General features: G+C 35.8%; 1 protein-coding gene across 3 annotated transcripts in view; it reads left to right on the forward strand.

Annotated features, from left to right (window-relative positions):
- The first annotated feature begins 264 nt into the window (after positions 1-264).
- The window catches only part of LOC111046473, a 230,636-nt gene continuing 216,189 nt past the window's right edge, over positions 265-14,711 (forward strand). For 2 of the 3 annotated variants that reach the window (XM_039433384.1, XM_039433382.1), the window contains exon 1: positions 265-612. The gene's annotated coding sequence lies outside the window, so the exon portion shown is untranslated. Of the gene's footprint in view, positions 613-1,030; positions 1,050-14,711 lie in introns of those variants that run through there. The other variant, XM_039433383.1, reaches the window with a different exon arrangement.

Raw genomic sequence — 14,711 nt, forward strand, 5'->3', positions numbered from 1 at the left:
TTTCTCCACTGCCATTATAACATGTACCCCTCTATAGGATGGGTACGTACAATACCTTCATTAAGATGCGCCTTCCACCCTCGACCGTGTAAATCTTTCAGTCGTGCATCCCGTATCCCGAAAATCGTTCGCTCGCTTTCCCAGGGAAATTTCACTTCTCCAGGGGCATTTTTGGACCGGTGAGTTGGCAACACTTGTAACGTACGCTACCCGGTAGTAAGCTGAGCTGAGAGACGTCAGTTGTCTCGCAACTAGTTACGCGACAAGTTGCAAGAGTGTTGGTGCAACTCTAGTGTCTTTTTTCGTCTGAAATTGTTGGTGGTAAACGCGTGATTGAAGGTGATTTCCTCGAAAATTTACAGGAAATTTGTTGAGGTGTAAAGTATGTAGAGGGAGGTTTATTTTGGACAATTTTTCCTCAAATTTCGAGTTGCTCAGTGGATTTTTGAAGAGGTAAGCCGGTGTATTTTTTCGTCTAAAATTGTTGGTGGTAAACGCGTGATTGAAGGTGATTTCCTCGAAAATTTACAGGATATTTGTTGAGGTGTAAAGTATGTAGAGGGAGGTTTATTTTGGACAATTTTTTGAGGTGTACAGTGGCGATTTAAAGAGGTGAGCCGGCGTTTTTTCGACTGATATTGATAAACGCATAGTTTAGTTGAAAATTTACAGGTATTTTTTTGAGTATGTTAAAAGAGGTTCAGTTAGGACAAATTTCGGGAAAATTCTGATTACTTTTCGTGTTAAACGCGTGATCCAGTTGAAAATTTACGGCAAATTTGTTGAGTAATTAGAGGAGGTTGTATTTGGACAAGTTTTGGAAAATTTTTGAATTTGTTAATTGGCGATTTGAAGAGAGAATCCGGTGTATTTTTCGTCTGATATTGTTGGAGGTAAACGCGTGTGTTGAAGGGGGTGTTCTTGAAAACTTACAGGATTTTTGTTGGGGTGTAGAGTATGTAGAGGAGGGTGAGTTTGGACAAATTTTTGAGAAATTTTGAGGTGTATCAGAGGCGATTTCAGGAGTGAAGCCGGTTTATCTACCAACTGTAAGTAGATGAGATGAATTTCATCATAGATATAAATTTCATCTACTATGCACTCTTCCTTAATATTGCTATCTAGCAATAATTATCATTGATTAAATGAAATGAAATATCAACTTTGGTGTTGTATTCGAGTATTCAAATTTTCTGTTGTAAAAGGTGACTCGAGAAACTAATAGGCATATTATTGATTGACAAGGTGATAATACCCTGGGCCAATTAAAAATAGGAAATCATATGAAAAGTTATAACTATTATTAAACGTAAATCCAATTTATTTATGCAACTTCCAGTTTATTCCCATCTGAAGATGAAGTGTTACAAAATGTATATGTTGTAAATGTGACTTCAGAAACTACAAGGAGTTTGTGGGGTGAAAATAACCTGAGCCCTGTGAGAATAGAGAAACAGATGGAAAATATATAAGTGAGTTTGATGTTGAAGGTTCAATCATACAATAATAGGTACATTATTGAGATTTTACTTCAATGGATAAGGAAGATTGTATCAGATCTGCTAGATTGTATTGTTTAAGCTCTCACTCTCTCTGGTAGAGCCACCCACATTTGGTAGAGAGTTAGTGGGGAGGATATTTTTAATATTCTTTCCGAAGAATGGACATTGATAGGTCCAAAGCTCCGCCAATTTATGTAGATGCATAACAATATAATTATTATCTATAGTTATTATATTACAAATTGCTTTTTCATATCATATACAGTTAAATAATTATTTTCTTAGTCTATATTATGTAAATTCATCTATAATTTTGCTGTATTGTAGGCTATTGTATATAAGTGTATAAGCCAGTATATATTGTAATCTACATAAATAAAGTACTCAATCAAATCAATCAATCTCTCTTTCTCTCTCTAACAATCAACCAATATCTCTCTTTTGTCAACAGTAGTTGAACTGGTTAGCAGCAACTCTCCATGCCTCTCTGTAATCCGCCTTCCTCTTGAGGACACTGTAGTTGCCACATCTCAGATCCTTCTCAGTTGTTCTATGTACTCCAGTCCTGGCCTTCCTCGCGCTTTGCCTCCCTCAGTCATTCCCTCCATTATCCTTTTTGTTGGTCCCTCATGTCGAAGAATATGACCATCTAGTTGTGCTCTTCTTTTTTTTATTTCTTTCAGTAGACAACCTCTCTCTCCAACTCTCTGAAACACCTCTTCATCCCTCACCTACTCTCTCCAACTGATCCTCAGCATTCTTCTGTGGCCCACCATGTCTCAACAGAAATTCTTCTCTCTCCTTTCACACTTATCGTCCAAGCTTCACTGCCATAGGTTAAAATGCTCCATACATACGTTTTGAGCAACCATATCTTCACCTCTAGACTCAATGCTCTTGCAGTCAATAACATCTTTTTATTATTGAAAGCATTCTTTGCTTGAAAAATCCTGATATAAATCTATAAATGAAAGACAAAAAATTCAGCTTGGTGAGTGCAAAGATGTTCAATTTGGCATTTGGGGCATTTCAAGTGAATATTTGCCAAAACGCCCAACAAATTCTCCCCTCTAATGCAAGCTATCAAACGAGCGAATAAGCGGGCTCCAACTGCTATTTACTCAAGGATTATAGAGTTTATTATAGTGAGGTCCACGTTATAATGACAGTGGAGAAAGATAGGAGAACAACGTTGCCGATCCGTTGTCTTGACAATGCCTTCAATAGACGGTAGCTGATACAGGTTTATTGATGTAATATTAACTGTTCATCCTCGTTTAAAATAATCAATTATATTTTATTAAGCGAGAGATTATATTTTTCAATAATTTCATATTGAATTATTGAATATTTTGTTGATTGATTATCAAATCTACATTGTTGAAAGACGATCTGGCAACAGAGAAAAGTGAGTGAGAGATAGCGCTATCCGTTTTGCTGAATGACAGACAAGGATAGCAATACAATTGCTAATCGAACACTGCCATTATAACGTGGATCTCACTTCAATTCAATTCAATTCAATTCAATAATAATTCTTTATTGTCATATACAGTGCACAAGAATATATGGATATATGCTTTTAGTATAAAGGAATGAAAAAAAAATCAATTCACAAAGATATACCGTATTGTATTATCGACCTAGAATATTATTGCTAAGCCATAAAAAGTTTGCAAGTCTTGAAAAAAAAATTAACAAAACCTGCAATTCTATTATCCGAAATTCCGAGCCATCGGTCGACGACTGCATCGCAAACATGCCCACTATACTGTATATTATTCAATAACAAACAACCACGACACAGCCACCAACCGATGGCCCAAAAAAACTAGCCTATTAGCCTATAAGAAATATAACTTACAAAATACATCAAAGACTTGCACCGACACAACAACAAAGGAAATAGTCCCACATGAGTCTTAGACTTGTGTGTGTGGGACGAGTATCATTATACTGTGATATTTTGTGACTAAAATAGTTGAGTAGAAGTTTAGAGAAATAAATGAATATAACCTTCACAGATTTAGAAAGAAGAGCAAAGAAAAAACGGCAATACAAGATAGAAAGAAAAGGATTTATGTAGGGCTATGGGTTAGTTGAGGAATTAGTGAGTTAGTTAGGATTCCATACTAGATCTTATATTTCATTTTAATTTTTTTTAAATGTTTTTATTATTATTGTAAACTACCTGTATAAGGGTTCGAGCAAATTCTCTGAGTTATTGGCACCAGTTGCACGCAGCAAACCATCGATGATTCTTTTGTAAGCAAGCAAACCTACCGTGGGCTCTATTATTTCTCTGGATGGTGCTTTCCTCAATAAAAAGGAAACAAACACTTAAGCTATATGTGTTGATTACTCCTTCCATTATTAGTATCTTTGTCCTCCGATTGCCAAATTTATCACAATATTCGATCGTAAATCTTGTTTAAGCCCTACCAGCAGCGATATTACTCACGAATTGATTGAAAGCACTTTGAGCCGTTGACGATAATGTCAGTCTCAAATTACAGAGTCTCTTATCACAGACAGGTTCTAATTAATTCGCCTCCCTGATTGACGTTTCTAACACCTCTCTTACACTCACACTCTCTCACTCACTTTGTCTCTCTGTCACACAAGACATCCTATCCGCTAAATTGTGTATGGGTGACACTCTCTCATAATTTAGTATGTAGGTAACACCTATCAGATAATATTGTTTTATATGTTGTGCATTATAACACCTATCACATACGGTAGCACTGTTCTATATAATGCTGTGTATACATATTATAACACCTATAGTGAAGTCCACGTTATAATGGCAGTGGAGAAAGAGAGAACAGCTTTGCCAAATTCTCTTCCTTCACACTGTCTTCTATATTAATAGGATATCTGATACCGGTATATCTGATGTATACGTCAAGAAAATATTTTTTTACTTTCCTTGCACTATTACCATAGGTAAGGAAAGTATTGCTTTCCGAAAAAAATCAAGGTACCCCAATTTCTAAATTTCTATACGTTTCAAGGTCCCCTGAGTCCGAAAAAGTGGTTTTTGGGTATTGGTCTGTGTGTGTGTGTGTGTGTGTGTGTGTGTGTGTGTGTGTGTGTGTATGAGTGTATGTGCGTCTGTGTACACGATATCTCATCTCCCAGTTAACGGAATGACTTAAAATTTGGAACGTAAGGTCCTTACACTATAAGGATCCGACACGAACAATTTCGATAAAATGCAATCAAAGATGGCGGCTAAAATGGCGAAAATGTTGTCAAAGACAGGGTTTTTTCGCAATTTTCTCGAAAACGGCTCCAACGATTTTGATCAAATTTATACCTGGAATAGTCATTGATAAGCTCTATCAACTGCAACAAGTCCTATATCTGTAAAAATTTCAGGAGCTTCGCCCCATCAATGCAAAGTTTGATTTTAGATTCTCAATTGGCAGCCTTCATATACAATTTAAACAAAAAATTTCAAGTGGAAAAGATTGAGCATAAAAATCTCTGCAATTAATGTCTAGTAACATTTTCACCTAGAATTGGGAATAAGCTCGAAATTCGAGAAAATGTGATTATTAAATTGCAAACTGTTGGCAACTGTTAGTTCTATTAAATCATTCACTACGAAGAGATAGCAGACCTCGTGTGTCTCCAGCGTTATTGTCCTATCACTAGCTGTCTCATATCTTTGAATAGTAGATTTGAGATGCGCGAGAACACTAGCGTCAGGTGATAAATTTTCATAACGGCAAGGAAAGTTGTGTGAGTGCGCCGCACCAGATTTTTAAATAATTAAATAACAAATTTACATGATGGAGGTGGAATATTCTGTTGATAAATTATATCCCTACATTGTTGAATAACGATCTGGCAACCTTGCGGAGGTGAAAAAGGATAGCGCAACCTGCTTTTTGTGATGATAGACAGGGATAGCAATACCAAAGTTTATCCATCATAACCTCCACGTTACCTCTCACTATGAAATCATAATTACTGTTATAATAATTATGTTATCATAATTATATACATTATTATCATAATTATGTAACGTACCTTGTAAGCTATCCAGTGAGTTGTGTGAGTATGGGCTCTATAACACCTATCACATGAATGCACATATAGGGTCTAATATACAATTCAATATGGTGCGCTGATTATTATATAACACCTCATAAGCTGTAATCACTCATGCTGTCAACTCCAAACTATGACAGGTCTTTGATTATCCTTCTCATTCATGAAGTTTTGATTAATTGGGTTTGAATCATGTGTGCTGTTGGCAGTTTCAAAGGATATCCACGAAGTTTCACTAAACTCACGCCCGGTTTAAATCAGAATCCTCTGTATGTTAATATTAGTAGTGTAGGCTATTATTTATCATCAAGAATGAAACATATTTGAGATAGAATTTATCAAAATTGACAAGAAAAAACAACTCAGTGATGTCCATGTTATAATGGCAGTGGAGAAAGATAAGAGAACAGTGTTGCTGATTCTCTGCCTTGCCACTGCCCTTTATAGAGGATAGCTGATATATATAAATATAAAAGCGAAATGGCACTCACTCACTGACTGACTGACTCACTCACTCGCAGAACTAAAAATCTACCGGATCAAAAACGTTCAAATTTGGTACCAGTTGGCCCTCTAGAGGCGCACTAAGAACGGATTTGGAAAAATTATCGAAGATACGCCCAAAATCTGCGTTTTTCTAGCGTTTTCTCAGCCTTATTGAGAAAAAATGAACAGAAAATGATCAAATTAGGTACAAAAGCTCAGCTAGGGTGTAATAATGTTGTGTTAGAAGGAATTTGCAATAACGTTAACGATACGCCCAAAATTATCGTTTTTTTTTGCGTTTTCTCAGTTCTTTCATCAATTAATTGACAGAACAGTTCAAATTTGTACTGAGGTTTAGCTAGGGTCTACAAATTTTGTGATGAGGTGACTTTGATATTTCATCAAAGATACGCCCAAAATGAGCGTTTTTCCAACGTTTTTCTCAGTTTTCTGCGTTTTCAGTACTTTGACTTTTTGATGGTATGGAGTATGCTCAAATGGAAAATGCAGGCGAGCGAAGCGAGCCCGCTGACCTCATCTTTAGACGATCCAGTCGGGGGTCTAGGGGGCGGAGCCCCCTGGCTAGATTGATTGATTGATTGAGTACTTTATTTATGTAGATTACAATATAATTATACTGGCTTATACACTTATATACAATAGCTTACAATACAGCAAAATTATAGATGAATTTACATAATATAGACTAAGAAAATAATTATTGAACTTTATATGATATGAAAAAGCAGTTTGTAATATAATAACTATAGATAATAATCATATTGTTATGCATCTACATAAATTGGCGGAGCTTTGGACATATCAATGTCCATTCTTCGAAAAGAATATTAAAAATATCCTCCCCACTAACTCTCTACCTGGCTAGACGGATATGGCGAGCGAAGCGAGTTACATCAGATACATGAATGACGCATCATCACGACTGAACAGATTAATTTGGAATTCTGCATGAAGATTCTTCATTTACCGAGGATGTTTTTGATTTTATCTAAAATTCTTCAAGATTTCAGTAGGTTTGCAGTTTGTTAAGTTTCCAATTATACCCTTGCGAAGCACGGGTTACATGCTAGTGTGCAATAAATCACTTCATCACGCATCGTCTACCATCTAATCACGTTGATGCTGCCTTCATCTCAATGGGGAAGACGACAAAATTTGATTTAGCGATCTTAATTGGATAGATAATAACAGGGAAGCAACAATACCCCTCCACTTGAATAACGGCTTAGTCAAGTGCGATACACTCAAGTGAAAGGGGGTGATTTAAGGCCTGGGGAGGTTAAGGAAGATTTCTTGACTTCTCCGCCCCTCCACTCTTACACCAATAAAGTAGGTTATTATGCGGTGTCAGGTGTACGCTATTATCTTAGCTCTATAGTTATAGTAAGGTTTAATGGCAGTGGAGGAAGATAAGAGAACGATGTTGCCAAGTCTCTGCCTTGCCACTGCCTCCTATACAGGATAGCTGATACCGATATATCTGATATAATTGACTGTTTATATTTGTTTGATGAGATCACTCTTATTTTATTCGTCAGGAAGAAATATTTTTTAATGAGTGTTCATAACTATAGTGAGGTCCACGTTATAATGGCAGTGTTTGATCAGCAATGGTATTGCTATCCTTTTCTATCATTCAACAAAACGGATAGCGCTAAATCTTTCTTCTCGCTTTGCTCTGTTGCTAGATCGTCTTTTAACAATGTAGGATTGATAATTAATTAGCGAAATATTCTATTTAATGTAAATTCATTATGAAATTATTCGAAAATATAATTTCTTGCTTGATAAATATGATTGATTTCAAAGGAGAATGAACAGGTAATATTACATCAATAAACCTAACTTTGTTATAGTTCAGACACTGTGTTACTTGTAAATATTTGAAAAAACACTTAGGCCCGGTTGCACAACAGCCGGTTAAATTTTAACCGTGATTAATTCCACAAAAACCAATCAGAGAAGGCGTTTTTGATAAAACGGCTTCTCTGATTGGTTCTCGTGGAATTAATCACGATTAAAATTTAACCGGCTGTTGTGCAACCGGGCCTAAGTGTTTTTTCAAATATTTACAAGTAACACAGTTTTTGATAAAACGGCTTCTCTGATTGGTTCTCGTGGAATTAATCACGATTAAAATTTAACCGGCTGTTGTGCAACCGGCACTTACTTTTCTTGCAGTATTGAGGAATGCATTTCACTCCCGAGAAGGAGCTTCATCAAGAAGATTTCTCGGAGCTACTCCAAGAAAAAAGTGTTTTTTCCTCCACCTACTGTCTAAAGTACTCACTCTACTCCCTGAAACATAATACTAAAGTGTCACTTTTTCGCTCTCGGTAGTAAAAAACAGAAAAACTCTCCAGGGAGGAAAAGTGACTCCATTTAAATAACATGGGAAGCATCTCTATTTTAAAAACTTACATATGTTTGTATGCTAAAATTATTACAAACTTCATATCACTATACTAAAAAAATGTATAAATATTTTTTTATATTTCATGCTATTCAATATACCAGCCAACGAATATTCCTTATTAACTTATCAAATTTGAAACGGGAACTTCATCATAGCTGTAGTTGTGGCGGCCATTGTTGTTACAACTTTTGCCAACAGATAGCGCTGTCGGCGGAGAACTGTGATTACAAGCCAGCTGTTTCTGTTTACTTTTTAGATTATGTTGTAACACATAGTTTGGTCACGTACGTTTTTAAAAAAATATTTTATTTGCAGCTTTTATAAAAATGTAGGTGGTAGAAAAATGTTGTGTACATCACAAGTGAAAAATGTTTTTTCTTCATCAGGAAAATTGTAGCCAACGAATATTCCTTATTAACTAATCAAATTTGAAACGGGAACTTCATCATAGCTGTAGTTGTGGCGGCCATTGTTGTTACAACTTTTACCGACATATAGCGCTGTCGGCGGAGAACTGTGATAACAAGCCAGCTGTTTCTGTTTACTTTTTAGATTATGTTGTAACACATTGTTTGGTCACGTACGTTTTTAAAAATTATTTTATTAGCAGTTTTTATAAAAATGTAGGTGGAGGAAAAATGTTGTCTATATCACGAGTGAAAAATGTTTTTTCTCCCTCAGGAAAATTGTTGCCCTCGGCTTCGCCTCGGGCTTCAAACTTTTCCCTCAGGGAGAAAAAACAGCACTTTTCACTCTAGATATACACATAACTATTATTCTGCAGCTTTCATAAAAATGTAGGTGGTGGAAAAATGTTGTGTACATCACAAGTGAAAAATGTTTTTTCTTCCTCAGGAAAATTGTTGCCCTCTGCTTCGCCTCGGGCTTCAAACTTTTCCCTGAGGGAGAAAATACAGTACTTTCCACTCTAGATATTCAAATAACTATTTCTTGGGGTATTGAGGAATGCATTTCACTCCTGAAGAGGAGCTTCATGAAGAAGATTTCTTGGAGCTACTCCAAGAAAAATAAATGTTTTTCCAAATATTTATAAGTAACTCAGTTTCTGAAATACAACAAAGCTATTATAATATAGTATTCGTCATGGAAAGCAACATCAATTCCATTAAACCTGTATCAGCTACCGTCTATAGAAGGCATTGACAAGACAGACAAGACAACAAAGCTATTATAATATAGTATTCGTCATGGAAAGGAACATCAATTCCATTAAACCTGTATCAGCTACCGTCTATAGAAGGCATTGACAAGACAGTGGTTCGGGAACGTTGTTCTCCCATCATTCTCAACTCCCATTACAACGTGGACCTCACTATAGTATTTCAGGGGCACAGGTGAATCGAACAAATATAAAATAATTTGAATTTATGTAAGTTTGCGTTTATAGCTACGCAGTAACTGCGGAAGTTCTGAACAAATCTCGAAATTTGGGTCCAATTCCGATAGTTCACAGTAATAGCTACATATTTCTAATAGATTGCGCCATATTTTAGGGGTAACCACGCCCCATGACCCCACGAAATTGCGCCCCAAATTTGAGCTGAACACCTGCTACCCGTTTCAACACTTTATCAGAAATATCGACGACTAACTGTGATTTGTATGGTGCCGCTTTCCCAGCTCAAAACTCACTTCCAACAGTTGGTATTCCTCATTGAAATGAAATGAATAAGATTTATTCATCCAAAAACTAGTACAATAACAGGAAAATCTGTTTCTCATCATCTAAACATAGAAATGTACAGTAATAATGACCGAACGAAGTGAGGTCTATGTTTCAACTCGATTTGCTTTTGTCTGTCTGTTTGTAACGCGATTACGGCCGAACATGTTGATAGAATTCAATGAGATTTGGCAGGAATATTCATTTTTCAACTGCGCGTCGATGTATACACAAGGTTTTTTGAAATTTTGCATTTCAAGGATAAATGGAGAGAAGAGTAACTCCTCCATACTCTGATATCACTATATATATTATTTACTTCGAAGATAGGATAAATCAAACTATACAAATATTCATCATAATCAATCAGCTGACATGTAGATTTCTCATTGCATGCATTACACAGATGTCTAGCCGTGTATTTTATTTCTATAAGGTAGGGTTTCAATCAAAGACATTAAAGATGCATAGACTTACATGCAGCGCTAGTGTCGTACTTGGAATTGAAATTGGCCATTGAGGGGGCAACCCATAAGATTATTACATACCAATGCCTTTGTAATCTATAGTATTACAAATATATAGAAATAATATCTCGTGCTAAAATACCCCAATGGCGGCCTTCAATTTCAAGTAAGAGCTATCATTAGGAAAGCATAGGCATTGTGGGTCTATATCTCTTCAAGGTATTTGGTTTCAATATTTTTATGATGCGTGCCCATCAGTATCAATATTCTCACATTTTAAAAACAAATTTAATAGGCGATTGGGAATCAAATAAAAATGATTATATGAACTGAATAATGCCGGAGAAATCATAATACTCTTGATTGAAAAAAAATATATTTTAAAAAAGTTAAGAAATATTCTTATCAGATGGGAAGATTATCACGAAACTGGATAAAATCATCATATGGGATACAAATTCAGACGTAAACTGATGTTTATTAACATAAGTGAGTTTTTGATCTTGGAGAAAACAAATAACATTTCTAAGAGTACATTATGATTCCATTGTGAATCACGATTCAACTGAGTCAACTAGAACAGGTGACATCAGATACCTGTGGATGAGAAAACTGCGTGAGGCCTATTGGAGTTTTCTCATCCACAGGTATATATATATATATATATATATATATATATAACACCATTGCTTTCCATTGCTTTCCATTCAACCATTGCTGAATTTTTGGATTGAATCCCACTATAGTGAGGTCAACGTCATAACGGCAGTATTTGATTAACATTGGTGTTGCTATCCTTGTCTATCATTCAACAAAGCAGATAGCGCTATCCTTCTCTACCTCAGCATCGTTGCCAAATCGGTCTCAACATTGTAGAAATACAATAAATAATTAATGTTGACAAACTACTTAATCTCAAACATGGAAATTTATCATTCAATCATTGAGAAACATATTTTCTTGGCGAGTAAAATATAATTGATTATTTCAAACAAGAATGAATAGTTTATATTACATCAGATATACCCGTATCATCCATCCGCTATAGAAGGCAGTGGCAAGGCAGAGATCCGGCAACACTGTGCCCCTATCTTTCTTCACTGCCATTATAACGTGGACCCCACTACACATCGATGTCGGTTAGATAGACGGGGCTCAATTCCCATGTTGCCAATTCATTTTGTTGAATAATAGCGTTGATGTTATCGGTGAAATTCAATATTAATGTGATATCAGGGATTGTTTGTGGGTTGTAGAGATCAAATATTAATGGCCCGTATCGGAACAACTGAATTTAGTTTGAATTAAATATGGGTGTTTATCTGTACTTGTATGTAGTTAAACTGTATTTCACTTTATTTGTATCTTAATATGGTAATTGAATCGATTCGTGATACTCAAATTCTTTATTGATTGATAAAATATGTGAGCATCTGCTCCAGAGTTCAGGAGCATAAGGTAAGAGTATAAGGTAAAGCTTATTCATATAAAAATGAGCAAATGCTTATGCTTCGACCTAATGGTCATGAGCAAAACCTTATGCTCCTCCTCATGCTCATGAGCATATGCTTTGGTTTTATTCATATGGCCCAATAAGTAACATCATCAAAATGATTGGGAGAGGAGAAAATAAGGTCACACATAGTCTTAAATAGGTTGAGTCTTGTAGTTGTTCACTTCACAATATTTTCAGTTCTTAATTGATTTCTCAAAGTAGATTTTTAAATGTAGATGCTTCTAAACCAATCATAGAAGAAATATTTCACATTATTGTAACTGAAAAAATCTGGTGTTTCGCACTCACACAACTTTCCTTGCCGTTATGGAAATTGATCACCTGAAGCTAGTGTTCACGCGCATCTCAAGTCTACTATTATTCAAAGATCTGAGACAGCTGATGACAGGACAATAACGCTGGAGACACACGAAGTCTGCTATCTCTTCATAGTGAATGATTTAATAGAATCAACAATTGTCAACAGTTTGCAATTCAATAATCACATTTTCTCAAATTTCAAGCTTATTTTAAATTTTAGGTGAAAATGTTACTAAACATTAATTTGTAGAGATTTTCATGCTCAATTTTTTTCACTTGGAATATTTTGTTCAAATTGTATATGAAGAATTAGGAATCTGAAATCAAACTTAGAATAGATGGGGCGTAGCTTCTGAAATTTTTACATATATGGGACTTGTGGCAGTAGATAGAGCTTATGACAATTACAATGACCATTTTAGGTGTACATTTGATCAAAATTGTTGGAGCCGTTTTCGAGAAAATCGCGAAAAACCCTGTTTTTGACAACATTTTCGCCATTTTAGCCGCCATCTTGTATTGCATTTGATCGAAATAGTTCGTGTCGTAAAATTATATATCTGCATGTATATTTTTGATAAATCCCTTAGCTATCACCTTATTTCACCAAAAATAAACCTTCAATTCAGCTTTTTAAACAGTGAAAAATATTCTGTGTATCCAACACTCCTTTGACTTTTCTGTTTACAAACTTCACCAGAAGGATTCTTTCCGACATTTTCTGTGTTGACACGTATCAATTCCCCAACTCTACTACACAGATACTAGCACCCTCCGGCACCAACAGAGCTGTGTCAACATAGTGGAAAAGTCACAGGAAAATGAACCGACCGCTTTTCCGAGCTTTCCCAGCGACCCAAACGTTCAAAATTTATGTTGCGACTTTTCCAGCACTCATGCAATTCGGTTTGAATGCAGCTCGAATGGCCGAATTGAATACAAACATATACACAGGTTTATATAGATGTGTATACAGATATATATGCTACATATGTGATGAGAATACCTGCATGTGTATTCATATATAGGTAACACGTATGAAAGGGATGCATGCATGTGTAAACAGATATATGGATATAGATATATATGCTGCGTGGAGAGAATATTTGCATGTCTATACAGATATAGTCAGAACATATTGTGAAGAGAATACCTTCATATGTATACAGATGTGTATACCACATATCATAATGGTATACTAGCATGACTATACAGTTATAATCTACAAACATACGTGGAGAGAATGCAGCATAGCATATATATGGGTGAAACAAGCATAGTATCACATTTTACGATTGCATGCCAGTGGATAGAGGAGGTATTGTTTTGAAATGGAGTGTGAGGTGGAAAATCATTATTATTGGATAGGTGAATGTAGTGTGTGGAAGAGAGAAAGAGTGGGTGAGAGGCAGAGAGAAGGAAAGAGAGAGTGAGAAAGAGTGTGAGAGAGACAGAACAAGAGAGATTGATTGTTTGATTATATGCCTTTATCACAGAATAGATACAGAATGGAAACTTGTAATCAAACGCCTATCTTACCAATGCTTTTTACATGACCCCAATACTAAACACGTGACGTGACCTTGGGAAGTTCCAATCCTGGTCTTCTGATTGGCTCGTGGCAGTGAATGAGATCAATTGATCCGGATCATTAGAGTGATCCGAACCTACCATCAATACTATTACAATGCGGCGCTTCCTAACAAGATGGCGGATTTTGGCGTCAGGGTATAGCCAAGTTTCCGTACTGTATGTATACTGTGCCTTTATTGGAGCGGATTTAGGACTTCAGAGTTGAGACTCTCTCTCTGTCTCACAACCCCTCATAAAAACACATTGGATTACAATCTAATTAATAAAATATTTATTTACTTGGAAAATAAGAGAGAGTGAGTGTGAGGGAGGCAAGGAATGTCTAGAGTGAAAAAGGAATAGTGAGAGGGAGTGATAAAATTGTTCCGGCTTTGAGTGGTAGAGGAGTAAAGGAGAGAATGCGAAGAAATTGAAGTGAGAAGAGAAGGAAATTTCTGAGATATTGCAATTATTCAAATGCCAATGAATTGATAATTATTATTAAACGAGAGTCCAAATCAAATGCTAACAAAACCCGGAATAACAAATAATTCCCGGCTGACAAATAATTTTTGAATAGTGGCGCTCATCGAATTTCTCTCTAGCTGTTTACCCTGTTGTCAATATTTGCAGTAGCAGAAGTCTTCGGGGTGAATTACGGCATTTAATTTGGATTTTCGTTTAA

The sequence above is a fragment of the Nilaparvata lugens genome, chromosome 7 (assembly GCF_014356525.2).
Source record: "Nilaparvata lugens isolate BPH chromosome 7, ASM1435652v1, whole genome shotgun sequence".
NCBI lineage: Eukaryota > Metazoa > Arthropoda > Insecta > Hemiptera > Delphacidae > Nilaparvata > Nilaparvata lugens.